At 44.6% G+C, this 22348-nt stretch overlaps 1 long non-coding RNA gene across 4 annotated transcripts in view; it reads right to left on the reverse strand.

Moving 5' to 3' along the window:
* Nucleotides 1-703: 703 nt before the first annotated feature.
* The window catches only part of LOC309869488, a 30354-nt gene continuing 8709 nt past the window's right edge, over nucleotides 704-22348 (reverse strand). The window contains exons 4-7 of one of the 4 annotated variants that reach the window (XR_014314203.1): nucleotides 18414-18454; nucleotides 16456-16532; nucleotides 8957-9625; nucleotides 704-2084 (exon numbers count right to left, since the gene is read on the reverse strand). This is a non-coding gene — a long non-coding RNA (uncharacterized lncRNA). Of the gene's footprint in view, nucleotides 2085-8956; nucleotides 9626-13247; nucleotides 13403-16455; nucleotides 16533-18413; nucleotides 18455-22348 lie in introns of all 4 variants that reach the window. The other 3 variants (XR_014314205.1, XR_014314206.1, XR_014314204.1) reach the window with 3 other exon arrangements.

Raw genomic sequence — 22348 nt, forward strand, 5'->3', positions numbered from 1 at the left:
TCAGGGCGGTGCTGGCCATGGAGGGAGTCATGGATTTTTGCCAGGGCATCGATATTGGTTTCGACTATACTGGATTTGTTGATATAATAGCAGCATTTTTCATTGAGGAATACATAGGTTTCTCCCTTGTCTGCGGTGAGCAGGTCCAGGGCTCGTTGGTTCTGTAGGGCTACCTGGACCACTGAGGTAATCTGTCATTGTAGGGATGTCAAGGACTTAGCTGAGGCCTCCACAGCTATTTGGAGCTGTTTGGATAAATCTCAGGTAGCGTCTATGGAGGGAGCTAGGGCCCCGGTGCCCAGCCAGGTGGCCACTAGGGAAGACGCCAATGAGACCCCAATAACCAGAGGAAGAAACACAGCCCTTTTCTGTCACGGGGGTGGAGAGGACGGCCATTTCCGCTAGGGCTGGCACCATCCGGGCTGGTAATCTGTGGTGACCAGCTGACTAGACCGTGTGGTGTCCCCATGGGTCCAAATTTCCACTAGGAAGAAGTGCCACCTGAACCCGGGTGTGATGGACGAGTGGCTAGGGAGGGTTAGGAGGAAGGGGAGAGTGAGGAGAAGAAGTGAGGGAAATCCACAACCGTATAGTCCCCAGGGTTTGGGAAGTCCAGCCATCCTGTGGTGGGGCTGGTTTTAAATTGGAGATGTGTACCCACAGGTGGTGTCCTAGGAGTTTTGCCGCTGTGGGAGTTGTGAGAATAACAGTATGGGGGCTGGTCCACCTGGGCGGTAAGGACTTTGGGTGAAGTTCTCGTAGGAGAACTTGGTCCCTGGGATTTATGGCCTGGGGGAGGTCTCCATCTGGGCTGTCGGGAGTGGGGATGGTTGCATATGCACAAGCCCTTAGGAGGGCTTGTAAGAGGTTCAGATAGGGCAGATAAGATAGGAGGGGTGGAGGAGAGGTAGGCAGGCTGTGATTGAGTAGGAAGGGCCTGCCGTACAGGAGGAGTTCAAAGGGGCTGAGTCCTGACAGGCCGAGAGGAGAGGCGCTAAGGTGGGTGAGTGTTAGTCGGAGAAGGGTTGGCCAAGAGAGGCGGGTTTCAAGAGTGAGTTTGGTGAGTTGTTCCTTGAGGAGGCCGTTGGCCCTCTTGACCTTACCCGGGGATTGGGGGTGATAGGGGATATGGAGTTTCCAGGTGATGTTGAGGCTCTCGGAGGTCTGTTGCGTGATGCTGGAGATGAAGGCTGGTCTGTTGTCCGATTGTAGAGTTTGAGGGAGTCCAAATCTCGGGATGATGTGCCCAGTGGGAACCATGGCGACCATGTCTGCTGCTTCCCTAGCAGTGGGAAATGCTTTGGTCCACCTTTGATCCATGAAGGTGTCCACGAGAGTTAGCAGGTATCTGAAGGTTTTGTGTGGAGGCATGTGAGTGAAATCAAGTTGCCAGTCCTTGCCTGGCTGATGCTCAAGGAGCTGGTGGGTGGGTCCCCATCTGCAGAGGTTGCCCTGGGCCTTGACCGCAGAACAGATTTTGCAGGCCTGGTGTACCTCCTTAATGGTTTTTTTTTTTTTTTTTTTGGAGACAGGGGTGGTGAAAGAGAGGTTGGAGAAATTGGTATAGGGCCTTTAGACCAATGTGGAGGGACTGGTGAATGTCAGTAATGAGGGTTTGGGTTAGGCTGTTCGGGAGGGCATTAGAGTCGCCTTGTTGTTCCCCAAAGAGATGAGGTCCTTGGAGGCCCGATGGCCATGGCAGTGGACAATAGCCACCTTGTTAAGGTAATTGAGAGCCTTGAGGAGTTTGGCAGTGAGAGGCCCATTGACTATAGGGGTTCCCTTGGTCATGAGAAATCCCCTTTCTCACCAGAGGACAGAGTGAGTGTGGGTAATGAGGAAAGCATATTTGGAGTCAGTATAAATAGTGACCCGTTGGCCCTCAGATAAGTGAAGGGCCCTGGTGAAAGCCACGAGTTTTGCCTTTTGAGAAGTAGTCCCAGTGGGAAGGAGGACCGCTTTTATGACAGCATCCAGGGTGATCACTGCCTAGGCCGCGTGTCGCCGTTCATCTGGCGCTATGAGGGAGCTCCCATCCATGAACAGAGTGTGTTCGGGGTCAGGCAGCGGCCGGTCTGAAAGTCCTGGATGGGAGGGAGAGAGTTCTTCCAGGAGTTGAAAGTAGGAGTGGGAAGAAGTGGGGGTAGATGAAGGTGTCAGCAAGAGAGTGGCGGGAGTTAGGCGAGGGAAGACAGAGAGTGTGACCGAGGGTTTTCTGTGAACAGCAGGTGGTAGAGTTGGAGACGGAAGGAGTGAGTTGTGCCAAGGATTTGTGGCTGACTAAGTCCATCAGTTGGTGGAGGGAGAAGACCATGAGGGGCTGTCCTAAGGTAAGTTTGAGGGCCTGCTTTGTAAGAGAAGTGGCTGCTGCTAGGGCCCCGAGGCAGGGCTGCCATCCCTGGGTGGTGACATCTAGTTGCTTGGAGAGTTAATGGGGATAAGGAGACCCTGCTGCCGGAGGCGGTCGATGATGGGCTTAAGTCCTCGCCAGTGAGTTGCTACTATAGGTCTGGAAATGTCCCATACCTGTGGGTCCACGGACGGGTGAGAGTTCGGGATAGAGGACGAGTCACAGGGGAGTAGAGGGAGGACCAGGTGAGCAGAAGTTGAAGGAGAGGGAGAGAGACAAATGGTGGCCTGAAGTTTGTGAAGGATGTCCCTGCCTTGTAGGGGAACAGGGCAGGAAGGGATGATGAGGAAGGAATGTGAGAAGGGGAACCCATCCAGGCTGCATGCACATAAGGGGTGGGGTGGCCTTTGGAGTGGAGGAAGTACCATCAATTCCCATAACTGCAACTGGTGAGGGATGAGTAGGATCGGAGTAGGAAGGCAAGATGGAATAGGTAGGCCCCGTGTCCAACAGAAAGGAAATGGATTTACCAGCTCCCTGGAGTATGACCCTGGGCTCGGCATGGGTGAGAGGGGTGTCTGAGTCTGGGCTCCGTCAGTCATCCTCCAATCCCAGAAGTTGGAAGGCAGGACTTACATCTCAGGGTCTCCCCCACGTGGAGGCGCCAGGAATGCCCTGAGGCTGGGGCAGTCCGATTTCCAGTGGCCCATCATGCGGCATTGAGGGCACGGCCTAGTAGGTGCTTTTGGATTGGGGCATTGACGGACCGAGTGTCCCTTGGCTCCGCACTTGAAACAGGCCCCTGGAGGGATGCAGTTAGGTGCTCCCTTTTGTTGACCCCCAGAACCTGCTGGCCTCAGGGTTGCTACCAGGGCTTGGGTCTGCATTTGGTCCTTCTGTTGGAGTCTGGCTTGGTGCTTAAGTTCTGCTGCCTCCTCTAGGGAGTTAGACTTTCAATGCCATTTTCACCAGATCAGAAATGGGAGTTTGAGGGTCCTCCTCTGCTTTTTAACATTTTTTCCGAATTGGCGGCCGATTGAGAAATGAAGTGCGTAACTAAAACAGTCACCCCTGCCAGAGAGGCCATGTCTCGGTGAGTGTATTGAGTCAGTGCCTCAGTAAGTCGGTTAAGCAACATGGCCCAGTTTTCATTGGGTTCCTGACTGATTTCCCTTCACAAACCTTCTACAACTTCAAAGCATATGGACAGGACCTGTGGGTAGGAGGAGATGCTGCCCTGATATCCTGAGGAGCGGCTGGTTATATACATAGGAGTTGGGTGGGTGAGGACTAAAGGGATGTTAAGAAGGGCTGTCACAGTGAAGAAGACTGTCAGGATATTGGAGGCCTGGTTATTATGAAGCCAAGGCTATCTTTCTCTCTTATGAGGTACTAACATGAAGACAATTGGGAGTTTCCTGGTGGAATGTCACATTCCTCCTATCAAACATCCTTGTCAGTGAGTTTTAGGTTTAGAAGAAATTTAACTTCATTTCCATTTCCTTTCCCTCAGCCTCCTTCAGTTTTATGGAGCAGAGGATGATGTTAGGGCTTGAGGGAACTGAGTTACTTTGCTCTGGAAGTTGGGCTATTAATAAGATAGTTTTTTGTTACAAATCAGTAGGACCTTTGTAAACCGAGGGAGACTCCTGTGTTGCAGGATTGTGATTTCTGCAAGTTAACCATTTGTTTTTCTTTTAGGGCAGCCAGGTGCCCTGTGGTTTCCTATTTTATTCCATTGGTTCTTTTCTATTAACTTTAATATTTATTTATTTTATTATTTTATTATTTTTTAAAAAAAATATTTTATTTATTTATTTGACAGACAGAGACCACAAGTAGGCAGAGAGGCAGACAGAGAAAGGAGGAAGCAGGCTCCCCGCTGAGCAGAGAGCCCGATGCGGGGCTCGATCCCAGGACCCTGGGATCATGACCCGAGCCGTAGGCAGAGGCTTTAACCCACTGAGCCATCCAGGCCCCCCAATATTTATTTTGATGCTCAATTTTATCACCTGTTTAACCAGTGAGCCCCACTCCCTTCAGACCACTTTCAGTGCCCAATTGTCATGTCTTCGTCATTCTTTGAGCACTTCCTTACTTTCTGGCACAAAAATGTATTCCAGGCTTATCTTGTACTTCCCAGCATCAGCCCTGAAATCAGTAACTTGTTTCTTTTTGGTGAACGGTATTTAGAGCCAGGATCTGGGTGCTAGGTGTTTCATGGTTATTGGGATGTTGCTGCTCCCAGGATCTCTCGGGGAGATAGTTAGGGAACAGAGGCATATGTACACACACACACACACACACACACACACACACACACAATACTCATTTGAAAATCCCTATCATCCATCTATCTATCTATCATCATCATCTATCACCTATCACTATAGGAAAACTTGACTTCACTCAGATACCTTCAGTTATAGTCCAATGTCTCAGAGTTCCTTCTAGTTTCCTCCTTTTCCATATTTCCTACTCCCTTCTCAGGGAGAACTCTTATTTTCGTTTCCCTTAGTAGACTTACTTATTTGAGCAAACTCCTTCTATATAACATGTTTCTCTGTGTCCCCTCTTACGTGTGTATTCCCTTCACATTCCTCTTTGGGCTCCAGTACTTCACACCAGGCAGCCTACCTTCCTGGATTCCCTCTCTAACCAGTTTAGATCCTGACATTCCTTTCTGGCCTATGTGGATCCTGCTCTATGCCACCATCTCCACCCAATGTGCAGGCTTAACCTTCTTTTAGGATGGAATGATTCAGGAATGGGCTGGTACAGAAGAGGGAAAATGAACCTTGCTTTTGAAAATGGTTATTTTATTACTAATTGAAAAGTCACAACTACATTTACATTCTTATTTCTTTAAATGGATCATTGCAGGAAAAAACCAAAGGCTTTTTCTGCTAACTCTGTCTCCAGAAGTAACCCACTATTATTAGTTTGATGTGTATCCTTCTAAATAATAATAATAATAATAAATAGGGGCACCTGGGTGGCTTACACGTTAAGCATCTGCCTTCGGCTCAGGTCATGATCCCTGGATCCTGGGATAGAGCACCGCCCTGGGCTCCCTGCTCAGCAGGAAGCCTGCTTCTCCCATTCCCACTCCTCCAACTTCTGTTCCCTCTCTAGCTGTTTCTTTCTGTGTCAAATAAATAGGTAAAATCTTTTTTAAAAAAACTAAAAAGAAAGGAATTTCACATTCATACATATGTTCCCCAAGGGAAAAAAATATATGTTAATTTTTAAGATTTTACTCTACCCATTTTAAGAAAAGCCAGAGACCTTGAACAAGGCTTACCAGGAACATTAGTCAGGACTCTTTATTTGCCAGTGACAGAAATCCAACTCAAAGAGCATAGGCAAAAAGAAAATGTATTGGCAGATTTCATTGGGAAATTCAGGGTATAAGGACACTGGGCAGACAGCAAAGACACAGACCAATAATCATGTGTATCTAGGCCAGCAGTCAGTACAACTCCACCCAGAGCTGTGGGAGTGGAAGAGCTGTGGCAGCAAGACATCCACACACTGACAACATACAGTCACATGGAGGGAGGATGTGATAAACATTTATTAAGAAGAGATTTTGCAAATTCTCGTTAGTATCCCACAGAACGAGTTTTTGGTTTGCTGAGTAAGGCTACCTCATTGTGCAATTCTAAGTGACACATTGAAAGGTTGGATTCCCAGCTCTGTCCAGGAACATTCCAGTGTAGATAATGGAGAAATCACAGATGAAACCCTAAAGATCTTGGCATGTAGTATTCTGTTCAAAGACAGAACATTTATGAAGTAACACCCGATTTTCCTAAATTATACCAACATGATAGATCTTAGACCTTCTAATTGTCGTTAGTGTCTTTCTAAGTTGTGAATCTTGTTGCCAGCAAATAATTGGATCACTTAAAAATACCCTAGCTCTTCCTTTTTAAAAAAATTTTTTTTAACTTTTCCTTTTTGTACATGAGAGTTAATCCATTTGCATTAAATGCTGTGTTTGAGAGACATTTTTCCTGCCCTTCATTTTTTCGGTGGTTTGCTCTCTCCATTATGTAATTTCTATAGTGGACTTTAAACTCATTTTTCCTTTAATACAATTATAAAACAGGCCCTGTCAAACATTTAAAAATAATCATCATAATTTTTTTCTGTAACTGATTTTTGCCTAAGCAACCTTTGAACTTACTTCTGGAGATGAAAAAGCACAGAGGTATCTTTGCAAGCTAGTCTCCTCACCAACCAGGAGCTTCTCATGCCCATTACAGCCTTATAGTATGTCTGGGCTGCTCACAGAGGCTCAGCTCTGGGTGTAACCTCTCCGCCAAGTTCTTTGGCAGTGAATACTTATCCCTCTCCTGCTGGTATTGCAGTGTCTTATAAATGCTTTTTATTTTTTTATTTTAAAGATTTTATTTATTTATTTGACAGAGAGAGATCACAAGTAGGCAGAGAGAGAGAGGGAAGCAGGCTTCCTGCTGAACAGAGAGCCCGACGCAGGGCTCAATCCCAGGACCCTCAGACCATGACCGGAGCCAAAGGCAGAGGCCTAACCCACTGAGCCACCCAGGTGCCCCCTGTTTTTGCTTTTGTTTCTTTTGGTGTCATAGCCAAGAAATTGTGGCCAAGACGAATGTCGAGAAGCTTTTAAGTTTTCAGGTCTTATATTTAAGTCTTTAATGCATTTCAAGTTAATTTCTTTGACTGGCATAAGACAGGAGTCCAATTTCATTCTTTTGCATGTGAATATCTAGTTTTCCCAAGGCCACTTACGGAAGAGATTATCCTCTCCCCATTGAGTGTTCTTGACTCCCCTGTCAAATATTTGACTGTTCACACATGAAATTATTCCTGGACTCTCAGTTCTGTTCCATTGGTTTATGAGTCCGTTTTTATGTCAGTAGCATACTGTTTTGATGACTATACCTTTATAGCAGTGGTTCTTATTTTCTTGCCCCACAATATACTTGAGGGATAGCCAACATTCCTGTGAATAACAGTGGCTCCCACGATCCAAGGGAACTTTGTATTTAGGACGCTATTACTAATTATGCTAAGACAACACGCACGAACCAGTATTGTTTCAGGGACACTGCGACATGTGAGCACCCTAATTATAGCAGTGATTTTTCAGCTGGGGGGAGGGCTTAATCTCCTAAAAGAGTGTGTGAGGATGTCCGAAAAGCCAGTGGTGTAAGTAACAGTTAGGACCTGAGTAGAAAAAATAGAAACAACCATAGTTATTCTAAGAGAGAGAATTTAGCATATGGAATCGTTAACCAATGATTGAGAGACGGAAAAGATGAAAGGGAACACTGCAATTTTCCTGGACGGAAACTGCTGCAAGCCACTGCCTCGCCCAGGGCTGGGAGGAAAAAGTCGTTGGGATAATGTGGAGTTTTTGCTCCAAGGAGAGACGCGCGGGGAGCTGGAAGCCAGACCCTGGTGGACGGGGCACTGGCTGGCTGGTGCTGGTGTGGTCGCAGCTCTGAGGAGGTCTACAGTGGCACAGAGCCCCGGACCTCTCAGGAGGTGTCAGCTGGCTGGCGGTGGTTTTCTCTAAGGACATCATCGGGCCCATCTAGGGGGAGTGTAGGAAAGAGCTACAAACTGCAGTCACCATTGCTGCTGAAGTCAAGTATTGATGTCACAGGAAGAATGGTTGCTAGGCTGGCGCTGACATCATCAGCTGATGGGGATTTCTCCTGGACAAGTTCCAGAGGAGGGAATACTTTCTGAGGACAGGGTCTCTAACTGGGAAAACGGATGTTTTTTTAACGGGTGCCATAATCACCGTGAGCTAGCACGGTTTACCGAAGCTCTTTTTTAGCTAATGACTATTCCAGAAAGCAAACAGGAAGGAAGAAATCCCTCACCCCTCCAGCCTTCTGGATGCCCTATAGAGCCTCTGTGAGAAGATCCTAACAGGGCGAGCTGGCAGAAGAGAAATCTGGTTTGCAGAGTTCCAGGCACAGCGATATAAACCAACACAGAAGGGTGGAAGCTTAGGGAACGTAGCTCATAACCAGCGCATTCCGCCCCTGCTCAGCCCCTCTCAATTCTTCTGTGTATATTGAGCTTCTATAAAATAACAAAATAACTTTATGCTTTGGAGGACAAGCAGAAACTTCCTTTGTACAAATGAAGACATTCTCGCTTTCTCGCCTTAACACATGGTCCTAGTGCTGACTGCCTCCATCGCTGGGTGATTGGTACCAGATCCTTCCCTGGAAGAAAACGCCCCTTCACCCCTATGCTCTGCTTTGTTAAAGCGAGGACTCAACTTATTTTCCATTTTCCAAGGGAGAAAAGGATTCCATTTGGAACAGGTTTGACTCTGCAGAAGACCTTTGGTATGCTTCGGGTGCTAGCTCACGGTGATTACGTGTAATGCTCTGTTGACCAAATGTCCATTTTCCCAGTTAGAGACCCTGTCTGCAAAAGGCATTCCCTCCTTCTCTGGAACTTGTCCGGTGGAAATGCCCATCAGCTGATGATCTGACCCCAGGCAGCTCTTTAAAGTAGCTACCACCGAGTTCACAGGAACCAAGGGAAACCCCTTCTGGTCTTTGTTCTGTGCCCCTCTCCCCCATCTCCACATACCTGGTCCAGCATGTCTCCAACGTCCCTTGCCCATGGGCTGCCACTGCTGTCCTTTGCCTCATCTACCCGGCTGCACCCTGGTGTCAGGTTTCTGACCAACACTCCCCAGAAGCACCAACCTCAGCATGCTTCTGCCATCACATGGCTCTCTTTCTGTTCATGGACTCTCTGCTGGCTCAAGGAAAAGCCCCTCTTGCAGAGCTCAGCCCAGAACTCTTCTAGCACTGACCATGTCCGTACGTAACTGCACGGTGAGACTTCTAGCCACATACTCTCCCTGCTTGCCTTTTCCAAACCAATTCTACGCAAGTTCTTTACTCTCGACTGCACTTGCGGTGGCCAGTGATCCAGCTCAGCCAGCTGACTCATGAGTTCTAACCCACATAGCATTAACTTGTCTTGCAAACCTGACAGTCTCCCTTATCCCAGAGAGCCGGCTAATCTTACTAGTCTTTAGCTCACTGGGGCCAGCTTTGCTCATCTAAGGTCAATGCATTCATTTTGTAGCTATTATCCTTTATTCCTAAGTGGTATGGAGCTAACAGCTGCATTCTTCCAGCTCAGGGAGATTTCCTGGAGCGTACTTCCTTCCCCTCCTTGCCTTGAATGACCAGATTTCAGTCTATGAGCTCCTCTTCTGAGGTTTGACCTCCTGGATCTGGATGGAACCTGGATTTGAGAGAATACACAAATTTATTTACATGGCAGTAGGTGCTTCCTGCTAAGTCTTAGAAGTCAAAGTGTTGGCAAAGACAAGGATGGATTGACTATTCTAATCTTTGTCAATTTCACTTATTTATCCATCTCTTATAAAAGATATGGAAAAAAACAATCCTTTTTAAAAAAAAAATTGATTCTCAATAAGATGGATAAGACATATATGCCTTTACACTTTTTCCACTAGTGTAAACTCTGTCCATGTTTGGCATTCTTTTTGATTAACCTAGACAGTCTTTACCCTGATAATTGGCATAATTATGGTCAGAGCTCGAAGTCTCTGGACCTATTTTAGATCATCATTCAGTTTTTGTGACTAACCATTATTTCCGTTAGGTCATATCCCTAAAGATCTGTGAATTTAAGTCAAAAGATCCTGGGCAGGGGCGCCTGGGTGGCTCAGTGGGTTAAGCCTCTGCCTTCCACTCAGGTCATGATCTTAGGGTTCTGGGATCGAGTTCTGCATCAGGCTCTCTGCTCGGCAGGGAGCCTGCTTCCTTCTCTCTTTCTGCTTGCCTCACTGCCTACTTGTGATCGCTCTCTGTCAAATAAATAAAATCTTAAAAAAAAAAAAAGATCCTGGGCAATTGATTTTCAAACACAATCTAAAACTGTTCAATGGGGGTGCCTGGGTGGCTCAGTCATTAAGCCTCTGCCTTTGGCTCAGAGCATGATCCCAGGGTCCTGGGATTGAGCCCCCCATCGGGCTCCCTGCTCAGCGGGAAGCCTGCTTCTCCCTCTCCCACTCCCCTTGCTTGTGTTCTCTCACTGTGGGTCTCTCTGTCAAATAAATAAATAAAATCTTTTAAAAAAATTAAAAAAAAAAAACCTGTTGAATGGAATGATAAGGGCTATTGTAATGGTCCACTACGTCTCAACTTTTCATTTGGCTATGAATTAACTGGTCATCTTGTTAAAATGTGGATTTTGATTTAGGAAGTCTGTTGCAGAATCCGGGATTTTGCATTTTAAAATAAATTCCCAGGTAATGACAATGATGCTGGTCTATATAACATGTTTTGAATAGCAAGGTTCTAGACTGTGATAAGCAGCCTCTCCCTGCTTTTCAGCGTATTGAGGGTAGATGTCATGAACACCTTCAAAAGCAGTTTGCCAGAAGTTGTTTGTGTACATGTTGTGACTTTTATAATCGGGTAATAAGAAAAACAATACATATTGGCAGCTCTAGCACACAGATTTGTATCCTCCACTGAAAATCCCCTAAAATAACAGTAAGATGCCTTTTATTTTTTATTTTTTTTAAAGATTTTATTTATTTATTTGACATAGATCACAAGTTGGCAAAGAGGCAGGCAGACAGTGAGGAAGGGAAGCAGGGTCCCTGCTGAGCAGAGAGCCCCATGTAGGGCTCGATCCCAGGACCCTGGGATCATGACCCCAGCCGAAGGCAGAAACTTTAACCCACTGAGCTACCCAGGTACCCCAGTAAGATACCTTTTAAAATAAAGACTATAAACCCGTAAGGAAGAAGAGAAGACTCATAGCAATGAAATTTTTAGGAGAAAGCAAGTGGCAAGTGGCAAATGACTTAGCAGAATTGAAAATACTGAACACATCCGTCACCAATGGGCATCTCAATTTAATTGAGGAACTCCCATGGGGCTGAAGAATTAAGGCCCTAGACATCTCTGGAAGTGGATATTGGCCAAGGCCTGAGAAAATAAGGATTGCTTGAAAACTTATTTAAGAAACTGACCACTAGACCTCCTCCCAGATGAGTACAGCAACTGTCCCTCTCATACCAGGGAAGAGGGGGTAAAAACAATGAGTATTTAGATAAGAGTGGGGGGCACGGATATTGTTCTGAAAATGGGATGAAGTGAAAATGTACATAGTCAGTCTGAAACCCTGAGCTCAGTCTTCTTTCTGTATTTGGCAACCAGAATGGAGGCAGCCGGACATATGCTGTGATTGGGGGGAAATATCAAAGAAGAAAATATCAAAGAAGAAAACAAAGAGCACTCGAATCTCACCTCCCAAAAATAACTGCTGTTAAGAGCTCAGCTGTGGGATGGGATGCATGGGTGGCTCAGTCGGTTAAGTGGCTGCCTTCGGCTCAGGTCACGATCCCAGGATCGTGGGATCGAGTCCCGCATCGGGCTCCTTTCACAGCGGAGAGCCTGCTTCTCTCTCTGCCTCTGACTGCCACTCTGCCTGTGTGCTCTCTCTCCCTCTCTCTGACAAATAAATAAATAAAATCTTAAAAAAAAGAAGAAGAAGAAGAAGAAGAGTTTAGCTGTGGCGCGCCTGGGTGGCTCAGTGGGTTAAAGCCTCTGCCTTCAGCTCACTTCATGATTTCAGAGTCCTGGGATTGAGCCCCGCATTGGGCTCTCTGCTCAGTGGAAAGCCTGCTTCCCCCACCCCCTGCCTCTTATGATTTCTGTCTGTCAAATAAATAAAATCTTAAAAAAAAAATTCAGCTTTAAGATTCAGTGTGTTTCTTCCCAGTTGAGTGTTTGACCTAGCACATTTCTTTTTACCCTGTAGGTTTAATTGAATGGAGCAAGCACGAGCTGAGCACCTACTATGTGTAAGATGCTAAGAACATACAGACAAAGACACAGACTGTTTGTTTCAATTCCGTTATGGGTTAGAGTTACTCCAAAAGAGCCAAAAGCAACATGGAGTTTTAATTGCCTAGGGAAGTCCCTCTCCTTCCTTTCTTATTAACAAATCAATACCACACTTGTTTTTTTTAAAGATTTTATTTGTTTATTTGATAGAGAGAGACTCAGTGAGAGAGGGAACTCAAGCAGGGGGAGTGGGAGGGAGAAGCAGGCTTCACACTGAGCAGGAAGCCTGATGTGGGACTCAGTTCCAGGATCCTGGGATCATGACCTGAGCCAAAGGCAGACACTTAATGACGGAGCCACCCAGGCATCCCCCAACACCACCCTTATTAAACTTAATCTTTGTAGCTCCAGAAGTTCCAGAAAGAGGAGAAACTTTGCCAAGGCTGGTAATATACATTAAAAATGAAATACACTGTGGGCTACGCAGGAGTTTACCAAATTTAATTCTTATTCTACGTTTGCTACCAGAAAAAAAAAAATGTCAGGTGCAGTCAATGTTTATAATTTGGCCAATGTAACTAAGAGTGACCTACACCACGATGTGATTTCAGCTGAGAAGTGGGGCAGAGCAGTGGCCTGATGGTCCCCATGTTTTCTTTCTCCCATCTTTCTTTTTAAAAAAATTATTTTTTTAAAATATTTTTTTAAAGATTTTATTTATTTATTTAACACAGAGAGAGATCACAAGTAGGCAGAGAGGCAGGCAGAGAGAGAGGGGGAAGCACACTCCTTGCTGAGCAGAAAGCCAGGTGCGGGGCTCGATCCCAGGACCCTGAGATGATGACCTGAGCAGAAGGCAGAGGCTTTACCCACTGAGTCACCCAGGTGCTCCTCTCCCAGCTTTCTAATCCGAAGAAGAAAATCAGTTTCTGTGCACTTTAAACCCAATTTGGGCAAGGAATCCATCACTTCTCTAATGCCCATCTGATGAGGGGAAAAATTAAACCAGCCAAGCAGGTGAGCGAATGTTTGGCCCGCACCGTTGGTTGTTGCTGGGTTCCAGCCTATGTAGGTCACTTGCTTGGCAGTCACAGTCCTGTCTGAAGGGGGACATGGGCAGCATCCCACAACATCCTACAGCATTCCACGACAGTGTAGCACAGGTCTCCAGAGCCTGACTGCTGGGGTTCCTCATCTGTAGAATGGGCATGTTAATAACAGCGAGGGTTGTCAGAGAAGATTAAATGAGTTCATATTTGTAACCCACATAGACCAGTATTCCGCACCTGATAGGAGCTATGTAAGCATTTCCTGATCATTTGAAATAAACCCTGTCTGAATGGACTAAAAAAAAGGTGACGCCCTTTACTACTCAAAAAAGATTATAGACATGAGAATCAGGTGACCCTTTTTCCATTCTTTAGTCTGGCTTCTTCCCAAGTGGCTAGTAGGTTTTCTTTCCCATCTACGTCATGAGAAGTAAGGCATTCCACAATTAGCTTTAGATAGTAGTAGTGTATCTTAGCCAATGTCAGACACAGCTTTAAGCATTTTGTGTACATTATCTCATTTGACCTTCCCAGTCAATAAAACCAATCACAGAAAAGCTAAGTTCTGTGCCTAAGCTCACATAGGTGGTTAATGGTAGAGCCAGCATTCAGTCCTAGAAAAGCTGGCTCCCGGGATCGTGAGCTTCACCGTGACAATGGACTGCCCCTCAGAGAGCATGTTCTGCTGGGAAGAACATGCAATTTTAAACGCTCCTGATCTTCCCTTTTGCCTCTGCTATTGGTAGAAACCAGTCATTCCCCAAGCCTCAACAAGGCTCCCCAGTTCCTGATGTGATGGTGCTTCAATGGGCCACACAACCACCCAGCTTCTAACCTCTCTGAATTTTTCTTTCCACCTCTATCAAAACTAATTTATATTTGCTACATTCATAGTCAAAGTAGAGGAAAAGATAAGTCAGCAGGTCAACCGGGCTCTTGCCTCAGAGGGAACCCCATTACAGTAGCCCCTCTTATCCATGGCTTCACTTACTGTGGTTTCCTTCTTTCTTTCTTTTTTTAAAGATTTTATTTATTTATTCGAGAGAAAGAGAATGAATGAAAGAAAGAGAGAGAGAGCTCACGCAAGGGAAGAGGCAGAGGAAGAAAGAGAAGCAGACTCCTCTGCTGAGCAGAAAACCCGACGCAGGGCTGGATCCCAGGACAGCAGGACCATGACCTGAGCCAAAGGCAGACACTTAACTGACTGAGCCACCCAGGCGCCCATCACTTTCTGTGGATTCAGTTACCTGGTCAACCTCTGTCTGAAAGTAGGTCGTCTTCCTTCTGAGCATCATCAGGTCAGGGTAGCCTAGCACTACATCACAGTGCCTATGTCATTTCCCTCACTTCACATCACGTAGGCACTTTATCATCTCATGTCATCACAGGAAGGGTGAGTACAGCACAGTAAGTTACTTTGAAGAGAGGGACCACATGGATACAGCTTTTACTACAGCATATTGATATAATTGTTCTATTTTATTATGGTATTATTGCTAATCTCTTACTGTGCCTAATTCATAAGTTAAACTTTATCACAGGTACGTATGTATAGGAAAAAGCAGTAGACGTAAAGTTTGACACCATCCAGTTTCAGGCATCCACTAGGGGACTTGCGAGATGGGGACTGTCATGGGCCATTATGGTCAAGTAATGCTCAGCCAATTCTGTATTTCAGCATTGCAAGTCCTTATATCCAGTTTTAACCATTATCCCAGAAGATCAACTCTGGGAAGAGGCTGATGTACAAACCAAGAGCCCAGTTTACAGGGAAGCTGCTCCTGAGTGTAAAACCTATCTAGAGCATTTTCATAGGATGCTAACTATGAGGTCTTGTGAGACAAAATGGAAGACTAACTGGGTGAGATGGAGAACATCTGGATCACAGATCAAGGTATTGTGTGGTGAGGACACATTGCCAGCCAAGAAATGAGATGCTTTTAAAGAATATTTCCAATCAGTTAGTGCCATGAGTGAACTGCCTTCTATCCACTCTAGAAGTATGGTGTCCTGGGGCTTGGCAGGGGTCCTCAGGTCCAGAATAGCCGCTCTCCTGCACAGGGCCGCAGACCATCTGGCCGGGCTTTCCTCTCTGGCTTCTCTGAGGCTCCACCCACCACCCCTCTGTCAGAGTCCTACCATATTCACACTTGTGGCAGTGTGCCAAGTGGAATGCATGTCACATGCACAGAGCACAGTCCAGGCTTTTCTGGTGACCTATCTTGCCCCACAGAAACTCAGGAGGTTCTCATGACTACTCAGCATGACATTAGCAAACCATCTCTTGGGAAGGGTTGCATCTGAAATGACTCATCTCACATCCAGAGTGACACTATTTCTAACTTTCTGAGAAATCGTTCCACTTAGAGCTAATAGCTTCCTGATGCAGCAACTGGGGATTCAATCTTTGTAAATCAAGTGATAAAATGTGATTGTGGTGATTTGCCCAAGGGAGAGGAAAAGAAGGAGAAAGGACACTGGTTGAGTTAAACCTGTGTAGTTGCTCATGATTATTTAGTCCACTAACTTTAAAGCTTTTTACTTGCCTTGTTTTATCTGCCTTGCAACACTAATTTGTTGTTCTCTTGTTACAAGAATGACTTTGGAATTGTTACCCTTGAGTAAGGCAGAGGTCAAGTTAACAGAATCCAAACAGATGTCATTTGAATATCTGTAAGAACTGTAGCACTACGTATAGGGAAAATATGAAAATAATACAGCTTAGAATATAACTGGCAATAATCTATTGGGTCCACTCAGTTGGTGAATCAATGTGGGTGGGGTGGCAGAATTAAGTCAGATGTGAAAATTAGGGATCACACCCTCAAATGCAGGGTTAGTGGATTGTACAAGATCCCCTTAACTGGCATAGAGATATGGAAAGAGACTTCTAGTAGTACTTGTCTCCCATCATTGTGAGAAAACACATCTTACATGTTGAAATAAACTTGGAGGCCCAAGATGGAGCCGCTCCAACCCCTGGTGCCCCGTCAGCAAAACCTGCTTGCGTGCTCTTAAATGCTCTGCTTTACCAGAAATGCAGTGTATCCAGTCAGCCAATCTCTAAATGCCAGGCCAATTCTGGACTCTATACTTATTTCTTTGTTCCTTGATCTTTCTAAATCAGGTCAGATATGCAATCTTAACCAACCATGCCCTATTTTGGAGCTTGAAATTTTAATCCTCTTAAAGCTCTCACTCTTTCCCAAGATGTCATATGAAGAACTTTCACTTCTTGTGAGGCACTGTATTCCCTCAATCCATGGATTGTGTTCCCTTGAAGAAAGAACATCGGACTTGTTAGTTTTGTCATTTGACAATGTCTACCAGCATAAACATTTTTACCCAAACCGAAGTCTCAGGTCTATATGCAACCTCAGCTACCCAAAAGGACAATGTCAAATTACTTGGGAGGAAATGATTTACTCCTTTATGGGTAAATGTCTGAAGAGACTTAGAATTAAGTCTAAAGATGGTCAAATAAACCAAACCCTGAGTTATTACTATTCTGAACTAAAATGCTCTGGGAATACTCCATAGCTATATAGTATTTTAAATACCTAAAACATGTGAGAAAATTAAGATAATTTGACTTTGCTATATTTATTTGTTTCTATTTGATTTATAAGGCTTATTTAAGGTTTGTTTGTCAGTCACAAAATTGATGTACTTTAAAGAGAAAATTAAATATGTTATTATTATTATTATTTTTAAGTAGGCCCCATGTCCAGTGTGGAGCCCAATACAGGGTTTGAACTCAGGACCCTGAGATTAAGACCTGAGCTGTGATCAAGTGTTGGACACTCACCTGGCCAAACCACCCATGTGACCCTAAATACATTAAGTTTATTAATAAAGTCTAAGTTTCTCAAGGGAGTTTAAATAGCATAACCGAATATTAATTGAACTCCCCCTTAAAAACTGATAAAATCTGCTAAATTGTATGGATAAAATAAGGTTTATAAGTTGAACAGATTATTAAAGAATAATGTCTTTCATTACAACTTTAATAAATCAGACATTAATTTTAATAATCAAAGTGAAGTGGGGAAGCTGAAGGGACTCTGTTTTAGAAAGACTCCATCTCTGCCAGTTTTCTGCTAGGCCCCATTTACTCTTGTTCTATACTTAGCTTCCAAAGAAGCCAAAGAATCTGTGTACCCACTTCAAAGCAGAAGCAAGAAAGTTCATCATTCTCTGAGTTTTGTCCTATGCCCCAAACACCCGATAATAACATTTATCAATCAATCAACCAACCAAGAAGAACTTGATCCCAGGCATGTTCCAGGACATTAGCTTTGAAAAAATCTTGGCTGATGCTGGCATCAACCCCTTCCCCAGCCTTCAGTGATTCATGAGATAACACTTGTCTGACACTTGACACTTGCCTTTGATTGGACCCTACCCTGGATTCCTAAAGGAACTTGTGCTCTAGACCCCTTTCCAATATAAACCCCTAACCTCAAGCGATGACAAGACTCAATCTCCTTTCCTTTCTGAGTCTCTCAGACACTCTATCTGCTGTTCTCTGTCACTCACGCTATTCAATAAACTCTGCTTTCACTTCTTCGGCTCACATTGGATTTCTAACCTGGGAGAAGCCAAGGACCCTCTTAGGCTGGTCCAGTGGAAATCCCTTCTGGGTGCTTGGACCCAACCTGCCTGCATCAAAAATAATCCCAGAAAAGTCTTTTCTGCAAAACCTCACGTAACACCCATCTTTACAAAATGGGCTTTGAGTCTATGGGTTCCTGGGTAGTAATCTAACTCCTTTGTGAAACAAGGCGTTCAGATTACTCAATAGAAAAATGGAAGATGAAAACACTCACTTTACAAATGAGGAAAACATCAATAAACATATGAAAAGAAACGTAACCTCCCCAGTGGTTAAAGAAATGCCAAGTAAAACAAGAATGACTTTGCGATGACCAAGTATCTTGTTTGTTTTGGTTTATTTTTAATGTGGGTGTCCAAGGTTAACAAGAACTCAGGTTACCTGGGTACTTAGGCACTGAGGCCTAAGGGGAATTTGGTAGCTCATTAAAAAATTTTAAAACCCACATAAATTATGTATGCCCATAGGGATGGTATTATGTATGGACCAGTATTTTTATTCTCAAAAATTTATCTTAAGGTAATAATAAAATAACAACTTACATATTTAACCTCCTTGCAGTGTTGTGGATAATTTCTAAGAACTGGAGAGAATACAGCCAGCCAAGAATAAATAAAATGTGACATGTTAACAGAATAAAAGTGATATGATCTAAATATGACATAAAACATATGTAGCACTTCAATGTATATTAAAAGAAAAAAGTATCATATAAATACTATGACCCATTTAAAAAGGATATAAATACATAAAGAAAAGTCTGCATGTGTGGTCCAAAAAAAAATGAAGACTGGTTATCTCTCAGTGGTAGAATTATGTTCATTATCATTTCCTCCTTTTGTGTTTTTCATGTGTTATAATGTCTTATGACCAGCCTATATTGCTTATATAATAAGGAAAAACAATAAAACTGTGTGTATGTTTGGCTTGTTTTTTCATTCGTGTCAAGGTATGAGCAAAACTTAAGTTAAAAAGGGAGAAACAGATGAGAGGTCAGGACCTACAGCACAGGAAGGTTTACTATATGTATAATCGAGCACTCACTTTGTAATTTGTCCAAAAACAACACAAACATTGCTGAAAGGGGGAAATACACCTGAAAAATGCACCTTTTCCTCAGAAAGCAACCTAAATGTGAAGTTTATCCTACAAACATGACTGAAAACTTCCTCTGAGCAGGACACGGTGCTATGGGTGGAGTGCAGAAATGAAAACAATGCCCTTGACCTCAAAGAGCTCAGAGTCTATGGAGGAAGAGCTTCAGGCATATCAATAATACATGGCAAGCATTCAGCTGTGGGGATGGACAGAAGAGTCACCTCATAGGGGAGGGATCTGGGGAAGGCTTCCCAGAGGAGATGATGCTTGAAGAAACCCTCGAATGACTAGTGGGAATGGCTTGGGTGTAGAAGACATTCTGGGACATGCTTTTCCCTTCTAGAAATGTTGCCTAGAATAGTTTTCAATCTCCAGTATAGACTGAAAGGTGAGGTTGATTCTAATCTGATCTGCAGATCTGTCTTATGGAAATAGGACTCTTTGCCTCCCCAGGTTCCCATCAACAACTTTTCTAAAAGCAAATGAATGAAACAGAGGCAATGGAGATCCTGTCACATTTGTGCCTTTGCAAGCCATTTTGGTTAAATGGGCATGAGAGGAGTGCAGTGAGCTGTTAGACAATTGGACTTTTTAAAAAAGATTTTTAAAAATTTATTTTCAAGAGAGTGAAACAGCAAGAGCAGGAACACAGGCAAGGGGAGTGGGAGAAGGAAAGCAGGCTTCCTGCAGAGCAGGGAACCCGATGCAGGGCTTGATCCCAGGACCCTAGGATCATGACTTGAGCTGAAGGCAGATGCTTAATGACTGAGCCAACCAGGCCCCCCAGCAATTGGATTTTTTAAAGTAATCTCTATACTCAGCATGGGGTTTGAACTTACCACCCAGAGTTAAAGAGCCACATGCTCCACTAATGGAGCCAGCCAGGCACTCCCAGACAACTGGACTTTTTTTTTTTTTTAAGATTTTATTTATTTATCAGAGAGAGAGAGAGGGAGAGCGAGCGAGCACAGGCAGACAGAATGGCAGGCAGAGGCAGAAGCAGGCTCCCCGCTGAGCAAGGAGTCCGACGTGGGACTCGATTCCAGGACGTTGGAATCATGACCTGAACTGAAGGCAGCTGCTTAACCAACTGAGCCACCCAGGCGTCCTGACAACTGGACTTTTAAAAGCCTGCTCCAAAGGCCAATTAAAATAAATGATGGGGAGGGAGGGTGGGCGTCTGGGTGGCTCAGTAGTTTAAGTGCCCCACTCTTGATTTTGGCTGAGGCCATGATCTCAGGTTTGTGAAATTGAGCTCTGAGGTGGGTATAGAGCCTGCTTAAGATTCTCTCTCTCCCTCGGCCCCTCTCCCACTTTCCCTTACTTAAAATAAAACCTGACATCTTAACTTTCATGGGGAATTGGCTTAGAGAAAAGAAGAGACAGAGGGCCACCTGGGTGGTTCAGTCTTTAAGCATCTGTCTTTGGGTCTGGACATCATCCTGGGGTCCCGGGATTGAGCCTCACATCAGGCTCCCTGCTCAGCAAGGAACCTGCTTCTGCTTCTCCCACACCCCCTGCTTGTGTTCCCTCTCTCGCTGTGTCTCTCTCGTCAAATAAATAAATAAAATCTTAAAAAAAAAAAAAAAAGAAGTAGAGACAGAAATAAACACAGGTAGCAGAGGCCTCAAGGAATCAGGAATATGACTGGTTGTGTTTAAAACTACCGTTTAGCCCAAGCTTATGACGCTCTGCTCTGAAGACAACTCTGCTAACATGATCTCTCTTCACCCTCTAAATGACTCTGAGAAGCAAGATATAATTATCCTCACTGTAGTCACGGTGACGTGTGGGACACGGTCTGCAAAGAGGAGGTGTCATGAGCCCTCATGAAAGGTGGAAGTGGCTGCTTGAGCAATGGGGTGTTCCAGCCCTGAGAGGACAGTGACCCCTGTTTTTGCTCACCATCAAAGGGCAGAGTGCCATTCCGACAAACTTGACTCTGACCAGGACTGCTGTCTGCACGACTCTGAACAAGTTATGTAACCTCTCTGAGTCTGTTTCCTCTCCTCCAAAACAGGAGAAATAAATCTTTCTAAGTCTAAAGGGGATAATGTATGTAAACATATGTATGTAAATGCTTACCCCAGCAGCTGGCACATAGAAAGGGCTCAACAAATGTTTGTTCCTGGTATTATTTTCTTTTTCTCCTATCTTATTGAAGACTTTCAAACCTAGGACAGTAAGAGTCTCCTACTTTGAAAGAGCTGGTGACCTGACACTAACTTTAAGATATCCTTCTTTCCTACTGGAGGGTCAAAAAGACACCCCCACTGGCAGGTTAGAATGGGTCTGTGGTAAACATTTCCCTCGTACCTTTGTCACTTATGAACAGCTCAGTCATTCACATTTAATCTTCCCCAAATGAAAGGAAAACTGACCTGACATTGCCTGTCTGTACCTTCCACCCCCAAACACGTATTATTGGCTATGGATGTCTCACATCCTCGGGCTACCCCACCCCAGCTGCCTGGATCATATCGGACCTCTGAGCTTACACTGAATGAAAAGGTTGTCTACCATTTTTCACTCCCAGCAGGAGTGTTAAAAGGGAAGCCATTGAATTCTAAAACTAGAAATTGGAAACTGGAAATGTTGGGTCGAGTCTTCAAGCTTACGACCTTCATACTCAATCCTGTCTGTTGTGGGATTTGTCAGGACTTGACATTGTATTGGAATTAGTGTTACCAGTGCATTTAGCATAAACTGCCATATATGGCCCCCAGAGGGACCATAGAGTGGGTCTACTCATTTACTATAGGTTTTTCCTAGTTCCAGTTGGACACAGGGGTTCTTCCGAGAACGCTAGTACAAGAGAGTGATATAGCATAACTTGGCAGAGTAGTGAAGGTGGGGATATGAAAAGTCAGTATAGGCCCCTTGCTGTCTGTCCCTACAGACAGATTTGCTTCAATCAATAACATTTGAAAACAGGTACAAGGGATGCAATGGACGCCTTCTTCAACAACGTGCAGGAAAGAGACCTCTGGGGAAAGTGTGGGGTAAGCCTGAGAGCTGCTGGGGTGACTACAGGCCCTGGAGTTTCATTCCTAAACCTCAGCCTGGCACTGTAGGTAGACGCTTCCTCCTTTGAGTAGGGACTTCAGCTTGCTTTTTATGATACCACGCATTCTAGATCATTTCTTGTTAGCTTTGTAAAATACCGTGATTCATTTCATCTGAGAGGAGGAAGGCAACTGGGGACTGACTTACCCCTCTCTTTGTACTAATTAAAAAAAACAAAAAACAAAAACAAAAACCTAAACCCAAGGGAGCCTAGAGATATTAAGAAACTTGCCCAATATCACCCAATCAGTGGTGGATCAGAACTAGAACTTCAGGGTTCTCTTGCCCAACGCCCATCGGGGGCACAAATCTC

Source organism: Mustela nivalis, assembly GCF_964662115.1.
Source record: "Mustela nivalis genome assembly, chromosome: 7".
Taxonomy (NCBI): domain Eukaryota; kingdom Metazoa; phylum Chordata; class Mammalia; order Carnivora; family Mustelidae; genus Mustela; species Mustela nivalis.